Raw genomic sequence first — 17,203 nt, 5'->3', positions numbered from 1 at the left:
ATTTTCAAATTCATGGCAATTGCATACTGAAAATCTTAACTGTAACAACCCTGACTTATATGACACTGCCTTTAGCAAAATCAACATTATGTTTATTTCTTTATCTGAGTAAACATTAGGCTTGTTTGTGCTGTTATGAATTCTCCTGTGTGTTTGATTATTTGTTTTTTTTTAATATTATGCTACTTATTCCTTTCCTGTGTCCCTCACTGATTCCACAAGTCATATATTCTCCCCTTAGGTGCTGTATATTACACTGAATTTCAAGTGAGTCATTACATCTTGGCAAGTTATGTGTGTTTGCTCTGCCAGCTTCTACCAAGAAAACTAAAAGTAATGATAATTATTTGGACTTATGTGTGGTCAACTATTAAGCATTTAGAAGTGAGAGTGTGAAAATCTTTAATATAATGGATTGGATCTATTTCTATGTTATTTCTCTAATTATGGTATACATGCATGATGAGTAGAGGTATGTTTCACTATTTTCAAACCTTTGGTGAAGACTTAAAGTAGTTTCATTAAGTCCCTTTTCATAACACAAAGACCCCCCCAACTCAAGTATCCAAGCCTCAACTTCAGCATCAAGGAATATGTTTGTCTGGATCAATTAAAAAGGGGAGGTCGAAATGGGAATTTTGAATGGGACTAAACAACATTTTGGGGCACAGATAGATGTCACTGCTGCATATAAAATACATTGTATCATCTTTATATGAGTGAGATATTGACTGCCGTAGATGCCCGGGTATGTATGTGGTGTTCCTCTGAATGAGGACAGGATTAGCTGTAGAGGCTAATGCTGCTCTCATTCAACTATTGATACTGTTCTTTTGCGTGAAGCCTGCTTGGTCTGTGATGCTGGTGCCTCCAGAGTCAGCACCACAAGTCAGGGCCCTAACAATCTATCAATATTATCTGGTCTTGCTCCACTTGATAGTTTCCTCCTCTTTTCAACTGGTTAAATTTTATTTTATTATACGTTAAAAAAAACTTAGCTTATCGTGCATTCTCATTAACTTGGGCTTTATAATTTGACTTCATGCTTTGAGTTCATTTAGTTGTTAGCCTATTTGGAACTATAAATCACTTTCCTGTTTAAATAATTTAGCCCTTATAAAGTCCCTTCAAGCTTGTTTCTTCATGTGAGTATCAAGAATTTACTCTGAAAAATAAAAGTAGGTGTTTTTTGCCTCATTTATGTATTTAGTCACTCAGTATCAATATTAACTGAGGGCTTGCCATGTTCTAAGCATTGTTTTTGGTGCTGGAGACAAATAAATTAGACAGTGGAAGCCTCTGATCTTTTATTTATTTTTTTTATTTTTTACGGTACACGGGCCTCTTACTGTTGTGGCCTCTCCCGTTGCGGAGCACAGGCTCCGGACGCGCAGGCTCAGTGGCCATGGCTCACGGGCCCAGCCGCTCCGTGGCATGTGGGATCCTCCTAGACAGGGGCACGAACCTGTGTCCCCTGCATTGGCAGGCGGACTCTCAACCACTGTGCCACCAGGGAAGCCCAGCCTCTGATCTTTTAAAAAGTACCTACATGGGGTGAGATGGAGAGCAAACAAACACCTATGCAATAAAAATATGAGAAATAACTGCAATGCAGAGAAGTAGAATAGGGTATTATGGTGGCATACCTTGATAACCAGGCATGGATATCCTCAGGAAGCACACTGTGTGCTGAAATTTGAAGGAGATTTGTATCACTCATCAACACAAGGACATTGACTATACCCTATTTTTTTTTAATTTATTTTTTAAATTTTTTTAAACATCTTTATTGGGGTATAATTGCTTTACAATGATGTGTTAGTTTCTGCTTTATAACAAAGTGAATCAGTTATACATATACATATGTTCCCATATCTCTTCCCTCTTGCGTCTCCCTCCCTCCCACTCTCCCTATCCCACCCCTCCAGGCGGTCACAAAGCACCGAGCCTATATCCCTGTGCAATGCGGCTGCTTCCCACTATCTACCTTACGTTTGTTAGTGTATATATGTCCATGCCTCTCTCTCGCCCTGTAAAGATGTGGAAAATGAAGGATAGAAAGATGAGATGTACCCTAAAGCAGTATTTCAGCAATATTTCTCTAACTTTATTTTGTATTAATATTATTGATGGCAATTTTTTTTTTTTATAATCCAGAGTTGAGATTTCATTCATTGAGTTTGGAGTGGGCCTTAATAATACAAATTTTTATCAAATCCCCAAATGGCCTTTGGACTACACTTTGAGAAACCACGTATTGAAACCACGCATTGGAACAGAATGTAAATATCATAATAAGGCCCTCTGGGAGGAGGAGGGCAGGCTTACCAAGCTGATTCAAAAATGGCTTCAGAGAGCAGGAAAAGGGAACTTGCTTAGGATTTTTATGGTGGTTAAATAGAGGGACTGGGGTAAGGGTCTTGACTTTCTACTGGCATCAAAGGGTGAAGTTACCTGGGCTTTCTTTTTTAAATTTTATTATTTTTTTTTTACTGAAGTATAGTTGATTTACGGTGTTGGGCTAGTCTCTGCTGTACAGCAAACTGACTCAGCAATACACATATAGACATTCTTTTTTTTTTTTTTTTTTTTTTTTTACAGTAAGTCCCCTACACATGAACCTTCAAGTTGTGCACTTTCAAAGATGCTAACGTCTGTTTGCATGTCCAGTCATGTAAGTTAGTTCACGTGTCTGGCGTACACTGTCATGTGTGTGAATCCTCTATAGGTGGTTGTGCTTTTGTGTATACTTTACTATACAGTACTGTATATAGTACAGTAGTACGGTATCTTTATTTCAAGCCCAGGATGTCTGGAAGCAAGCGTAAAAGCAGAGGTGATGTAGTTGGTACTACTGTATTTTCAAGGTACTGTACTATAAAATTAAAAATGTTTTCTTTATTTTTTTGTTTTTTTAATGTATTGTGTGAAAATTATTATAAACCTATTACAGTATAGTACTATATAGCCAATTATGTTAGTTGGGTTACACTAGGCTAACTTTGTTGGACTTACGAACGAGCTCTTGGAATGGAACTCAATCATATGTAGGGAACTTACTGTATATTCTTTTCCATTATGATTTATCACAGGATATGGAATATAGTTCCCTGTGCTATATAGTAGGATCCTGTTGTTTATCCATCCTACATATAATAGTTTACATCTGCTAATCCCAAACTCTCAGTCCTCCCCTCCCCCAGACACCAGTCTGTTCTCTATGTCTGTGAGTTTGTTTCTGTTTTGTAGATAGGTTCATTTGTATGATATTTTAGATTCCATATATGTTATATCGTATGGTATTTGTCTTTCTCTGTCTGACTTACTTCATTTAGTATGATAATCTCTAGTTACAACCATTTTGCTGCAAATGGCATTATTTCATTCTTTTTTATGGCTGAGTAGTATTCCATCATATATATGTATCACATCTTAATCCATTCATCTGTCGATGGACATTTAGGTTGTTTCCATGCTTTGGCTATTGTCAGTAGTGCTGCTGTGAACATAGGGGTGCATGTGTCTTTCTGAATTATGGTTTTGTCTGGGTATATGCCCAGGAGTGGGACTGCTGGATCATAAGGTAATTCTATTTTTAGTTTTTTGAGGAACCTCCACACTGTTTTCCATAGTGGCTGCACCAACTTACTTTCTTAACATCATGCTTAGATGTGAGGTTGAAGGGGAAGAGAGATGGGTGTGCCTTAAAAACTTAGCTGTTAAATATCAAAAATGGAGTAAGACTCTATTGCACTTCCAAGAATGAATAATTGCAGCTCTATATAATCTACCTTGAGTCTGAAATGAATTCTGTTCCAAGACTTCTTAATCTTATCCAGCCAACTTTCTTTTACTTTTGAGTTTTGTCTGATGTGGTAGATTATATTACTGTTCAGCAAATATTCTCGCCCTCCACTGACTTACGTGTGGGGAGGACACTAATCCATTGATGTTGGACTTGACCATGTGATTTTCTTTTGATAATCAATGGAATATGGGAAAACCTGACATGTATTCGTTTTGTACCTTGGCCTTAAGAAGAGGCATTGTGTATTTCCATCTGTCTCTCTGGAACCTCTGCCTGAAAAAAAAATCTTGCCTTGAGTATCCTCTACTCTAAAAGGATTACCATTTGAAGCTGGTGTGGACCCACAGTTTGGTGCCAAGCCTAGCTGGACACAGCCTTAACCAGTCAAACTCCAGCAGACTCTTAAAACTGCAATTTGAAACAGAGCCTCTCCTAGAAACTCAAATATTTGTGAGTATAATACTTGTTGTATGCCACTGAGTTTTGAGGTAGTTTATTATGAAATATTATTGTAAAAATAGCTGACTGATACATGTGATACATCTGTGTATAGAGATTTATATAGATATATGGAGATTTATATAATCACTACTTTTGTCCATTTCTTCTATTGCCTGCACACTGATCTTATTTTTTTCCTTTCTCTTCATACAACCACATCCTGCTTCTCATTTATGTTTATGATGTGGAACAAAGTACAGTCGACCCTCTGCAACTGTGGCTTCCAACAACCATGGATGGAAATTCAATCATCTGCAGTTGGTTGAATCAGCCATGTGGAACCCAAGCTGTTGAGGGCTGGTACTAAATCATTTTATATAAGGGACTTGAGTTGATCTATGGGTTTTGGTACCTGCGGGGGGTCCTGGAACCAATCCTCTGCAGATACCTAGAGATGACTGTATTCTATTTTAAGATTGAGACATGGATTTTAAATTCATTTTGACTAAGTATCTTATTTACATATCCAGAACCTGAAGAATATATAGGCAAATAAAATGTATGTGGACTAAAACCAAACCCCTTAAGTTATGTGTCATGCTTATTCACCCTTTTCTTGTCTTTACCATTTTATTTCTGCCTACTCTTTGGCAATAATACATTTTGGAATTCCTGTGCTTTCTTGAAATGTTAACATCTGGCTTAATCACTTCCTCCCAATTCTCCTTTTCTTACAATCATCTTGTTCTTATAATAGCAGATTTTTTTCTTTTCACTCTAATGCTCACTTATTATCACTATAACAGTATAAATTATCAAGAATTTCCCGGGAAATAGGTAGACACTAAATTTTACCACCCTGAGTTTTCATTTGAAGAAACTAACACAGCATTTATTCAATAGCAAGAGTAAACTTTGTAATACTCCTGGACTTATTTGCACATAATTTGTGTTCAATTACATTTGTTTAGTTAATGGATAAAAGGCTCAATCAATATTTCCACCAGGTTAAACCAAGTTGTATTTATTAAAAATATTGGAAATGTCAGTAAGGCTGAAGGATATTTCATAAATTAAAAGCACAACACAAATATTACTTCTATGTGGTAGATCATTCAGGATTGAGCTCAAAAGATCAAGCTGTTTTTAATATTCAGAGATTATTACCAGGCATGATAACAAAGCCTCTATCTTGAAGCTGTGTATGTATCATGAGAATAAGGTATAATTATGTTATAGTAATGAGTAAGGTAGCTACCTTTGACCCTTCAATAAGGGAAATTATTTTTCAAGGTATTTTAAGTATAAATTTTCAAATTAATATACTATTAAAATAGTCATGTGAAGGTTAAGTCTTATTATCACCATTTTGTAGAAAAGCATTTTATAGTAAAGTCAGATTAGACAAGGTTATATATATACTTTTTTTTTTTTTTTTTCGGTACGCGGGCCTCTCACTGTTGTGGCCTCTCCCGTTGCGGAGCACAGGCTCCGGACGCGCAGGTTCAGCGGCCATGGCTCACGGGCCCAGCCGCTCCGCGGCATGTGGGATCTTCCTAGACCGGGGCATGAACCCATGTCCCCTGCATCAGCAGGCGGACTCTCAACCACTGCGCCACCAGGGAAGCCCTATATATATATATATTTTTAATAGATCTTTATTGGAGTATGATTGCTTCACAGTACTGTATTAGTTTCTGTTGTACACCAGAGTGAATCAGCCATATGCATACATACGTCCCCATATCCCCTCCCTCTTGAGCCTCCCTCCCATCCTCCCTATCCCACCCTTCTAGGTCATCGCAAAGCACCGAGCTGTGTGATTACAAATAACTCTAAAGTCCAAGTGTCTTAACACAATAAAAGTTTATTTTCTAGCTTATAAAAAACGCTCCAGATCCTGCTGATTCTGCAGGGCTACTGTGCTTGCTTTAGCAATCTGATTATTCAGGGTAAGGAAATTCTAAATCCTGTAGCTTCTCAAATATGTGGTCTCCTGAAGAACTGAACACTGGCTCTTAAATGCTCCCACTCAGAAGTAGTATACATCATGTCTGCCCATATTTCATTAGTTGAAGACAGACTCAAGTTCATTCCTATCCTCAAGGGGACAAGAAGCACAATCCTCTATTTCCTAGAAGAGAACCATTTGAACATAGCAACACCTTCCATGCTCACCTGAAGTTAGCTAGCTAGTAAACAGAAGAACAAGGTTTTCAACCCAGGTCTATCTCTAAATGCTGTGCTCTTAATCACTGGGCTATTTTTTGTTCCTTAACATAAATTAGTTAGTAAATTTATGGGAACTCAGAACAAGAAAAATTAAAAAAAAGGGAGAAACTAAGAAAGTTTCATGGAGACTGGTTACTAAATGATTTGTAGAATAACCTGAGATTCTGGAGGCTTAGATGTGTCATACATGCCACTTAAATCTCTGCCTTAGCTTTTGGTGTCACCTGATAAAAAAAGAAAACCTGGGGAAATTTTAGGGAAAAGCATAAACTGTGAAATAATTACTGCTCTGGGTTAACTTTGACAAGGCTTGACTACCTAGGCAACAAGTTTTTAGAGTGTGACAACATACTCATACTAACTATGATGTTAAAAATTTGTTCTGCATCTCAGATGAGAGCCTCTGAATACAGGATTCAGGTAAACAATCTATTTGGATGCTTGGCATCCTGTCGAATTGAAAAGGGAATCTCCAGAGATGTCTATCAACAGAAGCGGACTTCTCTGTTAGGATTAAAAAATTAATTAATGATTGAGCTGCTGAAAGGCAAGTTGAGATATTCAGCTCACCCTTGCTGCATAGTCACTTAAGAATTCTCATTTCACTTTGCTATAAAATGGATTCATTAGTATTCCAACTGCTTATTTTATTGTGGCTATAGCTATGGCTAGATTTACAGGTTTATTCTTACTGAGCAATGATGTTTAATGATATTTTTATTTTGAAAGTAAAAAACCAAAAGCCTTATATTTTTATATATATATATATATATATATATATATATATATATATATATATATAAAATAGCCTTATATAAAGCCTTATATGCCAGAGTATAGCTGCTACACTGATAAAGGTCAAATGAAGCAGTGAGTCCAGGGTCTAACTAAATTTATTTTACTTTATTTTTTAAAATGAATGATCACCTACAAGTCCAAAATGATCTCAGTTTTATTATTTCCCTGGAATTAGTTTAAAATTTGTTTCTCTTTTGAGAGCTGAGTTGTTCAAAATATCAAGAATTTGAAAACCTACTGGAAAGTTATCCATAATTATAACTATTTAAATTTTATAGTCATATGAATAAGATTGGAACAAAAATAGTTGTCAAACTGACTTGATCGATAACAGGGCTGTAAGTAATCTTTAAAAGTCTACTGTTCTTATGATTTTATATGACAATGAATAAAATAACCAAGAAATGTTTAGAAGTAAATCTGAAGAATATATATTCTTGCATATTTTATCAGTCACAAGGATGAAAATATAATTGAGAAGCACCTTTTCTTTTAGTGTGTGGCAAATGTTGACACTTTAAGAAATAAACTATTATTATGACTGAAGAAAATATAGCATAGGAAAGGGCCATTTGAGAAGAAACTCATCTTCAGTGTCAGCAGATATATTACCTAGTAATTTACCAAAACTCACAAGAGGAAACATTAAACAATGCTTGAAGTCTTTTGGAAAAAGTCATATACCTGCCAGGCTATGGTTTCTGGGATTAGCCACACAGATTTAACTTTTCAATTAACACCTCTCTTTTAATATTAGATTTATTTTTCCATAAGAAAATATAGACACATTGGTTTCTTAAAATTCATGAAACTCCCAAATCAAGGCAAATACTTTGGCTTAATACTACCACATGCAAACAAAGAAAATATAATAATGCAGTAGAATTTTGAAAATCCTGATTAGACTTGAAAGTTACTAACTAAAAGCTTAGATTTGCACAGTGATTTCATAGACATATGTCTATTATGCTTAAGATAGTAGTTTTGCATTGTATTTTCTGGTCAGAACCTCTGATTGTACTAAAAATGAATGCTCCTTAATTGAAAAAAAATATAGACTGATGGAAGAAGGAAAAAACACATTAATAAAGAAGTATTTGTATATGTGTACACACATACGTAATTGATATTTTAAATTTAAAAATGTATGCTGATGAGTCATTAAAGCTCATTCTGCTTTCTCCTTCATCTTTCAGTAGAGCCTTTATTATAGAGTCTAAAAAATAAGATATATGATAATGGTTTGTGAAGAAGCATTTGACTTCTTTTTGAAATCTACTTGATTATAGATTAAAGTCATTGAATCTGTATTTGGTTCCCTTCATGGAAACCAGAAAAATGTCACAGTTGAAAAACACTCACTGATTCTCAGAAAAATAACAATAGAGTTTTTAATATTTAGCAAAGATTTCACCTTACCTGTGTTTATGCATTTACCTCATATTTTCTTTTATGAGCTTAGGAAATGGTCTATTATAGAAAAGTTATAGGACAACATACATTAATCATCTGATCTCTATAACATGAGTGACAGAGTGTAAAGCAACATAGAAAAATATTGCGTATACATAAGAAAAACTGTAGCCTTGATTCTGATACATTCTGTTTCTCTGATGTTGGTTAAGTGACACTGTTTTAAGCCTCAATTTATTGATGAAAAATAGATACACAGTCTTTCCCTAGACTTTCAATTGTGTTGCAAAGAGCAAAGGACAAAATATATGAGAAAGTACTTTTAAAACTGAAAATCATGATACAGATTGGTATTCGACAGAATAGCTCCACTGGAATCAAACAAATTTAAGTCTTCTTGTTACCACTTTATTCAGCTGAATTCTACGTTGACCAGCAATACTTACTTACTTTTGTAATCAATTCTTTGTTTTGAGCAGGGCTTCTCTCATCTCCTCACCTCTATTTTTAAGAACTTTATTTCTGTTCCTGAAGGCATCCTAGGGAAACAGATTAATATTATCAGACAGTGAGAAATTTACAGTAAATTGTTTCATGTTCTCTGTCTCCTTTAAATAAGATCTCCCCCCTTTTTTCATTCTTTCTTTTTTTTCCTTTTGTTTCATGATCCTTTCTTGTCTTTTAATATTAGAATTAGAGAAAATATATAAAGAAGATCACCTACCTACAACTACCACGGTGTTGTCTATCATCACCACCATTTCGACATTGTTTCTTCTACTTCTGCTGATACCACTCCTGGCTAGACAGGCAGTGATCTTAGCACTTTACATTTATTGACTCATGGCATCAACATGACAAACTCATATGAAGTTTCTTTTAGTAGCCCCCATTTTCAGTCAAGAAAACTATGGCCCATATAAATTAACTAATTCAAAGTGGCTACACACTCACCCACTGGGGTGAAATGGGCATTTGGAGAACAAGTCAGGATTAAGAAATGAAGGAACTCAAGAGAGTCAGAACCTGACATGTACTATGTGCATAGTGGGCAAGGGTTCCAATGAAATAAACCTTCCTCAGTTGTCTTCCAGCAGAAACTATCAAGTGAGTGTCATAAAGCATGTAACATATGGGGTCCTGGAAGAATAATCATCAGGTGATCCTAACTGCAATAAGAGTACAGTGGAGTGGAAATTGCTGTGCAAGGCATGTGAATTTTTCAATAAGTAGAAAAGATCTTCAGGTAAATTAGAAAGGTAGCATGATACTACTCTCAATCAATCACTGCTCAGACATATTTTGAAGTTCTGTCTTTGGTGATACATGAATTGGGTTTACTTCTCAGCTCCACCACCCAGTTCTATAAATTTAGAAACTGATTGACTTTTCTGGTTCTTCATTTCCTCATCTATAAAATGGGGATAATAATAGTATCTACCTATTTAGGGCTATTATGAGAACTGAATTTGACAATCTATATAGCATAAGTCATCAAGCCTGGCCCATAATAACTTTTACACATAAATGTTATAATTACAGTATTTAGTGGCAATAACCAAAACTCTGTAAATCTTCAGTTCATTTCAGAAAAAATATATATTTTTTCTAATCCAAAAGATCCATGGGCTTAAAAACCAAAATCACCGTCAGTTTAGTTTTTTAAGATACTCAAGTGAAGACAAACCCAATTCTCTCCCAAAATACCAGTCCTGTAAAGTAAGAGAAAACCAGTTGAGAACAGGGGGCTTGTGGCTCCCCCTAAGATCAGCAAATCAGGGCTGAGATGGATTTTTACCATCTAAAGTCTTTCTTTATATGCAATTTCACATTTGATTCTTTTTATGTGTGCTCAAGTGAATAGCAACAATTTATAAATGTCCTGTGGTGGTAATATGCCACAAATTCTCCTCTCCACAATAAGATTCAGCCAATTAACTAGCTTTAGGTAAGAAACTATAGGACAGTCTACTGAGCAGGAGCAGTACCTACTACCTTTATAGTTAATAATGCATTCCTCTCTTACCTACCACAGCTTTTGAACTATTATTTTTTTACTGATCATCTGGATCAGAAGTCTAATTTTTAAAATAAAAACCCAAGTGATATACATATGTGTGTATATATATTTTTTCTGAAACAATGATTTTCCCCTGCTTAGAACACTCCAAGAGACTTTCCGTTGCAAAGTTCAAAATCCACTGATGTGTGTCTCAATCCTAAAAATGAACCTGTAAGAATTATTATTGTCTTACTTAACCTCCTCAGGCTAAAAGATGCCATGCTGTGGTAAGTCAGAGGCAAAAAAAAAAAAATAATACTTCAATAGGAAATCAGCAAGGAATCCAAAGAATAATAAGATTCCTCTGACACTTATCTGGAAATAGCCACAATTTTCATTACTATATATTATAAAAGTCCAAAAGTAAATGGTCTTAAAGATTAATAAAATTGAGTTATAATATTCTGTGCAAAAAAGTATAAATTTGAAACTGAAATTATCTTCTTCACCTTAAAAATGTTTTCATGCCTTTGATCCTTTTTGTATATGTGCTGCCGAAGCGAGCACGATCCTTTTTGAAACATTATAATAATAAATGAAAAACACCATCACGCTTTTTTTTTCTTGCACATTGACAAGTGGTTGACTGAAATTTCAAATTTTTTTTAACATCTTTATTGGAGTATAATTGCTTTACAATGGTGTGTTAATTTCTGCTTTATAACAAAGTGAATCAGTTATACATATACATATATCCCCATATCTCTTCCCTCTTGCGACTCCCTCCCTCCCACCCTCCCTATGCCACCCCTCTAGGTGGTCACAAAGCACCAAGCTGATCTCCCTGTGCTATGCGGCTGCTTCCCACTAGCTATCTATTTTACATTTGGTAGTGTATATATGTCCATGCCACACTCTCACTTTGTCACAGCTTACCCTTCCCCCTCCCCATATCCTCAAGTCCATTCTCTAGTAGGTCTGCATCTTTATTCCCGTCTTGCCCCTAGGTTCTTCATGACCATTTTTTTTTTAAGATTCCATTTATATGTGTTAGCATACGGTATTTGTTTTTCAATTTCTGACTTACTTTGTATCACAGACTCTAGGTCCATCCACCTCACTACAAATAACTCAATTTCGGTTTTTTAATGGCTGAGTAATATTCCATTGTAAATATGTGCCACATCTTCTTTATCCATTCCTCTGTTGATGGACACTTAGGTTGCTTCCATGTCCTGGCTATTGTAAATAGAGCTGCAATGAACATTTTGGTACATGACTCTTTTTGAATTATGGTTTTCTCAGGGTATATGCCCAGTAGTGGGAATGCTGGGTCGTATGGTAGTTCTATTTTTAGTTTTTTAAGGAACCTCCATACTGGCTGTATCAATTTACATTAGCACCGATAGTGCAAGAGTGTTCCCTTTTCTCCACACCCTCTCCAGCATTTATTGTTTGTAGATTTTTTGATGATGGCCATTCTGACCAGTGTGAGATGATATCTCATTGTAGTTTTGATTTGCATTTCTCTAACGATCAATGATGTTGAGCACTCTTTCATGTGTTTGTTGGCAATCTGTATATCTTCTTTGGAGAAATGTCCATTTAGGTCTTCTGCCCATTTTTGGATTGGGTTGTTTTTTTTGATATTGAGCTGCATGAGCTACTTGTAAATTTTGGAGATTAATCCTTTGTCAGTTGCTTTATTTGCAAATATTTTCTCCCGTTCTGAGGGTTGTCTTTTCATCTTGTTATGGTTTCCTTTACTGTGCAAAAGCTTTTAAGTTTAATTAGGTCCTGTTTGTTTATTTTTGTTTTTATTCTCATTAGTCTAGGAGGTGGGTCAATAAAGATCTTGCTGCGATTTATGTCATAGAGTGTTCTGCCTATGTTTTCCTGTAAGAGTTTTATAGTGTCTGGCCTTAAATTTAGATCTTTAATCCATTTTGAGTTTATTTTTGTGTATGGTGTTAGGGAGTGTTCTAATTTCATTCTTTTACATGTAGCTGTCCAGTTTCCCCAGAACCACTTATTGAAGAGACTGTCTTTGCTCCTTTGTATACTCTGGCCTCCTCTGTCATAGATCAATTTACCATAGGTGCGTAAGTTTATCTCTGGGCTTTCTATCCTGTTCCATGGATCTATAGTTCTCTTTTTCTGCCAGTACCATACTGTCTTGATTACTGTAGCCCTACTTCTGAAGTCAGGGAGCTTGATTCTTCCCGCTTTGCTTTTTTTTCCCTCAGGATTGCTTTGGCTATTTGAGGGCTTTTGTGTTTCCATACAAATTGTAAAATTTTTTGTTCTAGTTCTGTGAAAAAATGCCATTGGTAATTTGATAGAGATTGCACTGAATCTGTAGATTGCTTTGGGTAGTACTGTCATTTTCATAGTATTCATTCTTCCAATCCAAGAAAATGGTGTTACTCTCCATTTGTTTGTGTCGTCTTTGATTTCTTTCATCAGTATCTTATAGTTTTCTGTGTACACGTCTTTTGCCTCCTTAGGTAGGTTTATTCCTAAGTATTTTATTGTTTTTGTTGCAATGGTAAATGGGATTGTTTCCTTAATTTCTCTTTCTGATCTTTCACTGTTATTGTATAGGAATGCAAGAGATTTCTGTGTGTTAATTTTCTATCCTGCGACTTTACTAAATTCATTGATTAGCTCTAGTAGTTTTCTGGTGTCATGTTTAGGATTTTCTCTGTATAGTATGATGTCATCTGCAAACAGTGACAGTTTTACTTCTTCTTTTCCAATTTGGATTCCCTTTATTTCTTTTTCTTCTCTGATTGCCATGGCTAGGACTTCCAAAACTATGTTGAATAATATTAGCGTGAGTGGGAACACTTGTTTTGTTCCTGATTTTAGAGGAAATGCTTTCAGTTTTTCACCACTGAGAATAATGTTTGCTGTGGGTTTGTCATATATGGCCTTAATTATGTTGAGGTAGGTTCCCTCTATGCCTACTTTCTGGAGAGTTTTTATCATAAATGAGTGTTGAATTTTGTCAAGAGCTTTTTCTGCATCTATTGAGATGATCATATGGTTTTTATTCTTCAACTTGTTAATATGGTGTATCACATTGATTTGCATATATTGAAGAATCCTTGCATCGCTGGGATAAATCCCACTTGATCATGGTCTATGATCCTTTTACTGTGTTGTTGGATTTGGTTTGCTAGTATTTTGTTGAGGATTTTTGCGTCTGTGTTCATCAGTGATATTGGCCTGTAATTTTCTTTTTGTGTAATATCTTTGTCTGGTTTTGGTATCCGGATAATGGTGGCCTTGTAGAATGAGTTTGTGAGTGTTCCTCCCTCTGCAGTTTTTTGGAAGTGTTTCAGAAGGATAGGTGTTAGCTCTTCTCTAAATGTTTGATAGAATTCACCTGTGAAGATGAATTCTTCATTTTGTCCTGGACTTGTTTGTTGGAAGATTTTTAATAACAGTTTCAATTTCATTACTTTTGATTGGTCTGTTCATATTTTCTGTTTCTTCCTGGTTCAGTCTTGGAAGGTTGTACCTTTGTAAGAATTTGTCCATTTCTTCCATGTTGCCCATTTTATTGGCATATATTTGCATGTGGTAGTCTCTTATGATCCTTTGTATTTCTGCTGTGTCAGTTGTAAGTCTCCTTTTTCATTTCTGATTTTATTGATTTGAGTCCTCTCCCTTTTTTTCTTGATGAGTCTGGCTAAAGGTTTATCAATTTTGTTTATCTTCTCAAAGAACCAGCTTTTAGTTTTATTGATCTTTACTAATGTTTACTTGGTTTCTATTTCATTTATTTCTGCTCTGATCTTTATGATTTCTTTCCTTCTACTAACTTTGGGTTTTGTTAGTTCTTCTTTCTCTAGTTGCTTTAGGTGTAATGTTAGGTTGTTTATTTGAGGTTTTTCTTATTTTTGAGGTAGGATTGTATTGCTATAAACTTCCCTCTTAGAATTGCTTTTGCTGCATTCCATAGATTTTGAGTCATCGTGTTTTAAAATTTCTTTTGAGATTTCTTCTTTGACCCAAGTGTTATTTAGAAGTGTTTTATTTAATCTCCACATATTTTTGGATTTTCCAGTTATCTTTCTGTTATTGATTTCTAGCTTCATTCCACTGTGTTCTTAGAATAAACACTGCATTCTTTCTATTTTTAAAACTTTTGTTAAGGTGTGTTTTATGGCCCAGACTGTGATGTCTTTCTGTATAGTCCATATGAGCTTGAGAAGAATGTGTATTCTGCTGTTGTTGGATGAAGTAGTCTATACGTATCAATTATATTCAGTTGATTGATGGTGTTTAATGCAGCTGTGCCCTTACTTATTTTCTGCCTGCAAGATTTGCCCCTTTCTGAAAAAGGGTTGTTGACGTCTCCAACTATGATAATGGAGTCATCTGGTTTTTTTGCAAGTCTTTTTGTCTCATGTAGTTTGACATGCTGTTGTTAGGTATTGGTTTTTATGTTATTGTTATTTTCTTAAGAGAAGAAATTGTTACAGAACCAAATGATATATACCATAGAAAATTTCTGTATTAAACAAAATTTTAGTGAAGTGGGGGGTGCTGAGAATTATGCATGTGATCCACTTACAGTTATTGTACCTGTAGGTGGTAAGTATGGTGGTAAGTATGGCTTAAAGGAAAAAAAGCACTTAACACAACACCTTGAAATTTATAGTACATTTATGCCAGCTTGGGCTCTCATCTACACGTGAAAGAACTGAACTTTAAAACAAGTCTAATAAAAAAGAACCATCACATAAGGTCTACAGAGGTACTACAAAATAAAAGTAGGAAAAGAGTACAAACACACACAAACCTAATAGATTAATAGCACCAACATTAAAAAAAAAATGTTCCCACAGATCAGATGAAAACTAACCAAATACCTCACCAAGAATAAAAATATAAAGGAGAGATAATGTAAAATTGTTTCTAAAATGATAAAATAGATGAAGAAAAGCTTTCCAAAGAGAGGAAAAAAAATAATAGATGCCTATGGAAACAAACTGACTTCTAAAAAATGAAAGATGAATTAAGATGAGCATATATGAGAATAGATGTGGCTGAAATTATAGTAATGGACTTTGTCTTGGTCTAGGTGCTCTAGAAAATAGAACCTAAGGGTGGAAAAATGTGCTAATACCTTATTGAGGTGTGTATTCCAGAGTAGCAAGAAGCCATAGGGGCAGAGAAGGAGAGAAAGCAAGTACATGATAGTGAATTGCTGAGTTTCACAGAAATTATAGCTGGTTGTTTGTGTAGGACCTTTACATTAAGGCTGTATGGGACTACTATGACTCAGAGCATTCAGTTAAGGGGAATTGAGGGAGAGAAATTTATGTGCTGATACTTTTTAGTCTTCCTTTTCTTATTGCCCAAATTAGGCTCATGGGTTTCACTTCTGGTTTGTGCATCATGACTCCACCAAGAAGTCTCTGGGCACGCCAAATCCCATGTCTTATGATACAGCACTTCTTTTGAGTCTAGAAGGGCTGAGAGAAACCAGAGCCTCCATCAGGCCAGTTGGTTGGCTTGGATACTGGAATTCCCTCAGCTCCCATTATGGTGGGAGAAATGGAGACTGGCTATCCTCTCAGGGGATGATGAAATAAACAGAAGCAGTAATAGATGAATAAAGAAGCCAAAGCCTAAAAGGCAGGTACAGCCAGATTAATCTGGGAGACTCATAAATTGTGTCCAAAGAGTTAATCCCTCTCACTACTCATATCCAGTATCCTCTGATTTTTGATCTTATGCAAATTTATGAAAATAAGATACTATCACTTCATCCCTCACAGGAACAGTAAAAATCCAATGCTCCTTAATGGTGGCCAGTTGTAATGTCCCAAGAAGGCTTAAAAATGGTTAAAAAAAAAAAAAGTAAGGTCCTCACTGCTGCAGCTCTCCCAAGCCTATAAATTATCATCTCTGCCTACATGAACCATCTGGATTCTCCAGAAAGAACCAAGTCTGTAGGTTGCTTGCCTGGAGGGCGAATATGGGTCTTCATCTCCAGGGTGTCTTCAGCTTTAATTGCATTGCTCTTGTAAGGCTGCAGTTGTTGAAATCTCCCCATTCGCAGTTATCGTTGAAGTTGGAAACATCAAGAGATACCCTAAAGAATGCCCTGAATCCCAGGTGTGTATCTCCTTGTCCTCTGTGTATTAGCAACCCTAGCTCCTCATGATAATTGGGGTCAGTTGTCCCAGGAAAAGCAATGACTTCTTCCTTTACCCTCTGGTTCTCTGGTGTTAGTTGTATATTAGGGTTCAGTCAAACTCTTAAGGTATCCCTTAGCTAAATGATTCACTCCTTATATCCCACCACTATCATCAGGAATTAGAATCTCAAATCTATCTGATTCTAAGGATGCATGGAAGAGATGTTCAAATAGGAAATGTTTAGGAAAGGGACACTCTTCCTTCTTCCACTTCTTTGTAGACTTGTATATTCTGGTGATACAGTGCCATATTTTGATCATTGTTATAGTGACTGGGTGCATCACACAGAAG

At 35.7% G+C, this 17,203-nt stretch overlaps 1 pseudogene; it reads right to left on the bottom strand.

The window, feature by feature from the left end:
• LOC132519096 (peroxiredoxin-4-like) overlaps positions 1 to 16,767 on the bottom strand; it is a 186,959-nt pseudogene extending 170,192 nt beyond the window's left edge.
• Between the last annotated feature and the right edge of the window lie 436 nt (positions 16,768 to 17,203).

Source organism: Lagenorhynchus albirostris, chromosome 4 (genome assembly GCF_949774975.1).
Source record: "Lagenorhynchus albirostris chromosome 4, mLagAlb1.1, whole genome shotgun sequence".
NCBI classification, from domain to species: Eukaryota; Metazoa; Chordata; class Mammalia; order Artiodactyla; family Delphinidae; genus Lagenorhynchus; species Lagenorhynchus albirostris.
Note: the sequence above shows the minus strand (reverse complement) of the source record. Positions and strands in the feature narration are given on the sequence as shown.